The sequence below is a fragment of the Portunus trituberculatus genome, chromosome 39 (assembly GCF_017591435.1).
Source record: "Portunus trituberculatus isolate SZX2019 chromosome 39, ASM1759143v1, whole genome shotgun sequence".
NCBI classification, from domain to species: domain Eukaryota; kingdom Metazoa; phylum Arthropoda; class Malacostraca; order Decapoda; family Portunidae; genus Portunus; species Portunus trituberculatus.
The window spans coordinates 16,141,295-16,148,794 of record NC_059293.1 but is presented as its reverse complement, the minus strand read 5'-3'; positions in this window follow the sequence as shown (position 1 = coordinate 16,148,794).

Below are 7,500 nucleotides of genomic sequence, written 5' to 3'. Positions count from 1 at the left end.
ACACAACAACTTCTCTTTCCGTCAGCAGTGCGTCTTGTTACTCTCCGCGACGTCAGCTCTCCGTTTTCTGTTTGTCTCAGAAGCAAATTGAAGCATAGTAGTAGTCGTAGTAGTAGTAGTAGTAGTGGTAGTAGTAGTAGTAGTAGTAGTAGTAGTAGTTGTTGTTGTTGTTGTTGTTGTTGTAGTAGTAGTAGTTGTTGTTGTTGTTGTAGTAGTGGTGGTAGTAGTAATAGTAGTAGTAACAGTGGTAGTAATAGCAAAAGTAGTAGTAGTAGTAGTAGTAAAGGACGTCACATTATTTCAAACAGGTTTAGATAGTGAATAAATGAATGGATATGTATAATGTATTTCAATTATTCACTTTATTCACTATGTAGAAAGTTAAAAGAAAATGCTCATATTTCATCATCTTCTGTAGTAGTAGTAGTAGTAGTAGTAGTAGTAGTAGTAGTAGTAGTAGTAGTAGTAGTAGTAGTAGTAGTAGTAGTAGTAGTAGTAGTAGTAGTAGTAGTAAGAGACCTAAGCTAAAGAAAACTCACTTTAATTATAGGTAAAGAAAAATGTGTCTAACGTTATGTAACGAAGATCACTTGTTGGAGCTCTCTCTCTCTCTCTCTCTCTCTCTCTCTCTCTCTCTCTCTCTCTCTCTCTCTCTCTCTCTCTCTCTCTCTCTCTCTCTCTCTCTCTCTCTCTCTGACACACATTCCCATTTTACTTACATTTCTCTATGCCAAGCAGTGTGTGTGTGTGTGTGTGTGTGTGTGTGTGTGTGTGTGTGTGTGTGTGTGTGTGTGTGTGTGTCCCAGTGAGGCACAAACATTTGACTTATTCATTCCTTGGTCTGTGGAGAAACACTTAAAATGCATACAGAGAGAGAGAGAGAGAGAGAGAGAGAGAGAGAGAGAGAGAGAGAGAGATTATATTCCCATCCAAATTTCACGTTTGGGGAAAGGTTCGTCTGATATCTTATTCTTACCTTCCTCCTCCTCCTCCTCCTCCTCCACCTCTTCCTCCTCCTCCTCCTCCTCCTCCTCCTCCTCCTCCTCCTCCTCCTCCTCCTCCTCCTCCTCCTCCTCCTCCTCCTTCTCCTCCACCTTTCTTTTTTTCTCTTCTTCACTCCCTCCATCTTTCTCCTTTCCTTCTCTTGTCCCTTCTCTCCTTACCGAGTTTCTCTGCTCCCTCCTTTCCCTTCCTCCCTCCCTCCCTCCCTCTCCACTACTCCTCCGGTTTTACGAGTACTTCTCTTCAAGCACTTCCTCTTTTTTTTTTTTTTTTCCTTTTTTCACGCCTCGTCTCTTGCTCTCTTCTTCACATCTTCCTCATGACCCCTCAGTGCGCACCTCATGTCTTTTTTTCCCCCCCTCGTAAACTTTCATTTTCCTCTCCCTTTTCACTTTTCTCCTACTTCTTCCATTTATCAGCCTTTCCTTTTCTATCTTTGTCATAAAAACTCATTTCTACTCTCCCTTTTCACTTTTCTTGTAGTTCTACCATTTATCAGTTTTTCCTTTCCTATCTATATCAAAAATTCTCATATCTCCTCTTCCTTTTCATTTTTCTTGTTCTTCTTCTTCCATTCATCAACCTTTCCTTCCCAATGTTTGTCGTCCAGCTCATCTCTCTTCTCTTCCTTCATTTCCTTTACCTCCACTTCTCTTTCTCACGTTAAGCTAGTTTACCCTCACCTGCTTAACCTGAAGAAACTGCCCCATTTTAGTTTTTTCTCTTATTTTTTGTAAAGAAACTCAAGGTGAAGCAGATGTCAGGGGGTTTTATGTTTTAATTTTATAAGGATCAGTGTTACGATTAGTGGTACAGAGATGCGGTGTAGCGGTTTGTACCCCTTTCACTAGTACTCTGTGCCTGCTGCTGTGTGCTGTGATGTAAATGCTTGGAATAGGTAGGCCTGTATACATTTTTTTTTTTTTTTTGTGTGTGTGTGTGTGTGTGTGTGTGTGTGTGTGTGTGTGTGTGTGTGTGTGTAATCCTTCTCATACTTTTTTTTTTTTTTGAGGGGCTGATGTTGATTTGATATATTTCATTCTTTTCTCTTATTTCTGTTTTCTTTCTTCTCTTCTCTTTTCTCCTCTCCTGTCTTCTTTGATTTTATTTTCTGCCTATCCTTTTCCCTTCCTTTCCCTTCCTTCCCTACCCTATCCTTCCTTCCTTCCTTCCTTCCTTCCCTTCCCCTCATGACCATGACCATTAACAACATCCTCACTATCTCTCTCTCTCTCTCTCTCTCTCTCTCTCTCTCTCTCTCTCTCTCTCTCTCTCTCTCTCTCTCTCTCTCTCTCTCTCTCTCTCTCTCTCTCTCTCTCTCTCTCTCTCTCTCTCTCTCTCTCTCTCTCTCTCAACAAGCGTCTTTAAGCTCTCGTCTCCTCGCACTGTACTCACTCCTATCCTGACAAACTCGTAGTATTTATATAAACTCTTGTTTCAGTGTACTATCCTGCCCTCATTTGACCCACTGACACTGACACTGCTCTCTGTCATGTTGGATTTTAGTTAAGTGCTTCATTTTCCCGGGTTTTTTTTTTTTTTATACATCCTGGTTAGTTTAAGTGTTTAGTGTATGTTAAGGGTTCATTCTATCTAGGAAGAAACACTTAGGAAAGCCAAACAGCACGAGCAGCAGCATACCTTGTGGCCCTTAGTTGTTTCTCTATACTGAGAGATGAAGGAAGAAAATGTAAGAGAGAGAGAGACTGAGAGATGAGAAAATGGTAATGATAAATGGCTTAGCATGCTGTTTTGTTGAGAAATATTAGTTTTGCTCTCTATTATCACGCATTACTTGGTTATTCATGTACTATAGAGTGGAAATTAATGAGTAAGCGATGGAGAATGGTGAAAATGTAATTACTAGGAGTTAGGAAGAGATGAAGACTAAAGAGAGGAATTTATGGAAGCAGCGAAGGAACACAAGCAAGAGGCGAGTGTGGCGGAGGAAGGCGCTGAAGAGTAAGGGTGTAGGAGACGTATGAGCTGCAGTGGCGACCCTTAATGGTGTGAGAGAGAGAGAGAGAGAGAGAGAGAGAGAGAGAGAGAGAGATATAAGCACTCAAATGTCAGGAGTGTACGTTCGTGAAAGGAGGAACCACGAACGTCCCAAGTACCTCCGCCACGACCTTATCACGAGGCTGCCTTATCTTCTTTACCTCCTCCTCCTCCTCCTCCTCCTCCTCCTCCTCCTCACGTTTCCATTTATACATTGTCCTTTTCTCCCTTGCCAGCCATTCTCTCTCTCTCTCTCTCTCTCTCTCTCTCTCTCTCTCTCTCTCTCTCTCTCTCTCTCTCTCTCTCTCTCTCTCTCTCTCTCTCTCTCTCTCTCTCTCTCTCTCTCTCTCTCTCTCTCTCTCTCTCTCTCTCTCTCTCTCTCTCTCTCTCTCTCTCTCTCTCTCTCTCTCTCTCTCTCTCTCTCTCATCCCCATTCTCACTTCCACATTCATTCTTGATTAATTGCGGTGTGTGAGTGGCGTCTGTGGTGGTGTGTGTTGCTGTTTTTGTGATGATTGTTGCAGTGGTTGTTGTGTTTTTAGTGGTGGTTAATGTTCCTCTATCACTCCTTCGTTCATCACCTTTCTCTTGTAGTCTGTCTCTCTCTTTCTCTCTCCTCCATGTTTATTCTTGGTCCTCACGTAGCGACCATACACTTTTCTTCTCGTGTTTCTCTCCTCACGTCCTCGTCGCCTCCCTTCCTGACTTCTTCACGCGGTACTAGATGGGATAGCCCTTCTTGTCAACTCCATAGCACCTCCATCTGTGTGTCTCCTACATGCTTCATTGCCACTGTATGTCTGTGTGTGTGTGTGTGTGTGTGTGTGTGATTCGCAGGTAGATAGGTGAGTAGATTCAGATATGGATTGGGTGATGCATTAATTGATAGTTAAAGACATAGATAAACAGACAGATAAATAAATAGATAGATAGATGAATAAACTGAATGGTAAATAGGTAAACTGATAGACAGATAGATAGACAAATTACGGATACGTAACGCACTTTATTGTTCACATATTTACCCAAACAATAACCCAATAATAAACCGTCGTATATCCACACATTCATACACATTCATACATCCACGAGGAGATGGATACACACTGACAGATGAACACACATTGATACCCACGTGTTTTCATGCATATCACTCAGGAGAAGATTGTGTGTAACCTCCTGCAGAGAGAAATATTCGTTTCTAATCTGGTATCTCGTAAAAAGAAATTGATTAACTGCACGTCTGACTTTTTTTTATTTCTTTCTTCGTTTGCTACTTCGTATGAGATAAAAAAAAAAAAGAGTGTTATTGAGAGGGAGAGGGAGAGGAAGGCTCGGGGGAGGGATTCACTGAGCACTCGTAAGGATTAAAACAAATGAATCGAGCAAATACTCAGAATCGAGGTGAGGCAAGGAAGGAGACAAGATTAAGGAATGAAATATGAAGGGAAGGCAAAGATGTGACGAAGCAGATAAGGAAAGATCAAGAAATAGAAAGTCGAAATAGCAATAGTAATGATAGTAATAGCAACCAGACATGGAGAATGAAGCAGATAGACACACACACAAAAAAACACACACACACACACACACACACACACACACACACACACACACACACACACACACATCAAGAGAAAGTTCTTGTTCTCCTCAGGTACAATTCCCATCCTTGTTCTTGTTCCAGCACGAGGTAAGGCCTGACGGAGTGAAAAATTAAGGGATCAGAGGCGAGTGTGGAGGGAACAAGCTCACGTGCGTAGTTTGCCGAGGGAGAAAGGCGGGATCAGAGAGAGGAGATAAAGAGTGGCGGGACCCGTGTAAAGAATGTGAGGAGGGAGGAAAGATCAGAAGAATTTATGAGTTTGAAGCGGAAGTTGTGAAGCTGAAGGCAAGAGTTATGAAGGGATGTGAAGGTGTTACGATGCCCTCACTGGATTGTTTCTGGAGGAAATGTATGTATGTAAGTGTCTTTAGTGTTGTGTTAGTATATTTACGATGGTTTGTAATGTTAGCTAACCTGATGTAACCTAACCTAATCTAACTACGATGAGCAAGCTAGTTTGTTTCAGGAGGAAGTGTGTGTATGTATGTATGTATGTATGTGTGTTTTAGAGTTGTATTAGTTTATTTGCGATGGTTTCTAATATAAGCTAACTTAACATAATCTAACCTAACCTAACCTAAATACGACGGACAGAATGTTTTGTGTCAGAAGAGAGTGTATGTTTAGGATTGTGTTTGTAAATTTACGATGGTTTGTAATGTACGAGTAAGCTGACCTAAAATAATCTAACCTAACCTAACCTAACTACGTGGGCAGGCTGGTTTGTTTCAGGAGGGAGTGTGTGTGTCTGTGTGTGTTTAGGTTGTATTGGTTGAATTACGATGGTTTGTAATCTAACTACAATGGGCAAACTTTTTTTTCAGAAGAGAATGTATGCAATTTTTTTTTTTTTTTTATGTAAGAGGGGAGAACTGACCAAGAGCAGCAAAGATGAAAAACTAGGACCACTTAACCACCAGTCTCCTCATAGAGCCTAGAATTTTTTTTATTTCTTATACAAGAAGGAAAATGACCAAGGACAACAAAAGATAAAAAAAAAAAAAGAAGGCTCACTTAGAATGCCAGTTCCCTTAAAGATTAAAAGAGAATTAGCCAAAAGTCAGGGACAAATGTTACAGTAAGAACAGGGATAAATGTCTTGTATGTCCGTGAATTGTGGTCATATTAGTAAACTTACGATGTTTAACCCTTCAGTACCATGACGCGTTTTCATATTCATTCTGCTTACTACTTGGTGATTTTATACAGCTTCAATATCTCATGTGGGGGATTAAAATAGTGAAGACTGTGGCCATTAATCCTCTGACCTCCATAGACCCTTCCTAATGTCAATAAAGTGGTCTAATAGTTCTCAAATCTCAAGGTAAAAATGTGTGCCAGTATTGAAGGGTTTAAGTGTTTATATAACGATAAACTCTTCAACACCCTGAATCTTATAACTCCAAACACTCTTACATGCATACATTCCCTCTTAACCTAACCTAACCTTACTTTTAACTGTTTTACCTTTATTTATTTATTTGGTTTCTTCTCTTTCCTTCGTGCAGACACTAGTTAGCCAGTCTCCTACGGTTTTTTTTTTTTTTTTTTTTTTTTTTTCAATTTTACCCCGTGTTATGTTTCGTTCCTGCTTCTCTTTTAGCTTATTTTTCCTCTTATTCTTTCCTCCTCTCTTTCTTAACACACATTTTTTTTTCCTCCTTTTCCTTTATTTTGTTTTGTTTTGTCTTTCCTCTCATTCTCTTACTCCTCCGTTGCTTCTCTCCTTCCTTCCTTCGTGTCTCCTTACCATTCATTTCCTCTCATTTTATTTTTTTTTATTTTCTTGCCTACGTCTTTCTTTCATCCTCTTATTCCTTCCTTCCTTCCTTCCCTCCTTCCTTGCTCCCTCCCTCCTCCTTCCTCCTTCCCTTCCATGACTTTTTTCTCTCTTTCTTCCTTCTTATCTTGACCGTTAACCTTCCTTCCTTACTCCTCCCTCCCATGACCTTTTTCTCTCATTCTTCCCTCCTATCTTCACAGTTAACCTTCCTTCCTTCCTTCCTTCCTTCCTTCCTTCCTTCCTTCCTTCCTTCCTTCCTTTCTCTCCCTCTACATTTACCACTTTAACTTTAGTCACTCATTAATATCGTGTCACGTTTTCTTTCTTACTCTCACAATTTTCCGCATTTTTCTTAAGTTTCAAGTGACTAATTTATAAGAATTGATGGTTTTTGATGAGAGAGAGAGAGAGAGAGAGAGAGAGAGAGAGAGAGAGATAGAAAAACATATCCCAGCCACCTCGGAAAGGAAAAAGAAGTGTAAGGGAAGATAAAGAAAACGGAGAAGGGTGAGGCTTGCCGGACCTGGCCAGGGTGGGACACGTTCTCTTTGAAATAATTAAGGCAACCACGCGTCCTGTTTTCTCTGCCTCCTCCTTGGGCGCTCGACGAAAGACTGGCGGCAGGCGGAGAAAGGCAATGGGGGAGAGTTAGGAGGAGGAGGAGGAGGAGGAGGAGGAGGAGGAGGAGGAGGAGGAGGATTGTAAGGAAAGAAGTTATTAGTGTTATGCCAAAATTATCTTCCTAACTACGTATTGTTTTGTTGTTTTGGTTTTCTTGTTTCGTTCTCTCTCTCTCTCTCTCTCTCTCTCTCTCTCTCTCTCTCTCTCTCTCTCTCTCTCTCTCTCTCTCTCTCTCTCATCCCCTTGTTCTTTCTTACTTCCTTCTTAATCTACCACTTCTCCTCCTCCTTCTCCTTCCTTCTCCTTCTCCTTCTCCTTCTCCTTCTCCTTCTCCTCCTCCTCCTCCTCCTCCTCCTCCTCCTCCTCCTCCTCCTCCTCCTCCTCCTCCTCCTCCTGCCAGCGTCCGTCGTCCAAGTTAACACGGTAGCTACGTTCAAAAGTAAATTAGACAAGTTTTATAAAGAAAATGGTTTCCGATAATTTATTTTTC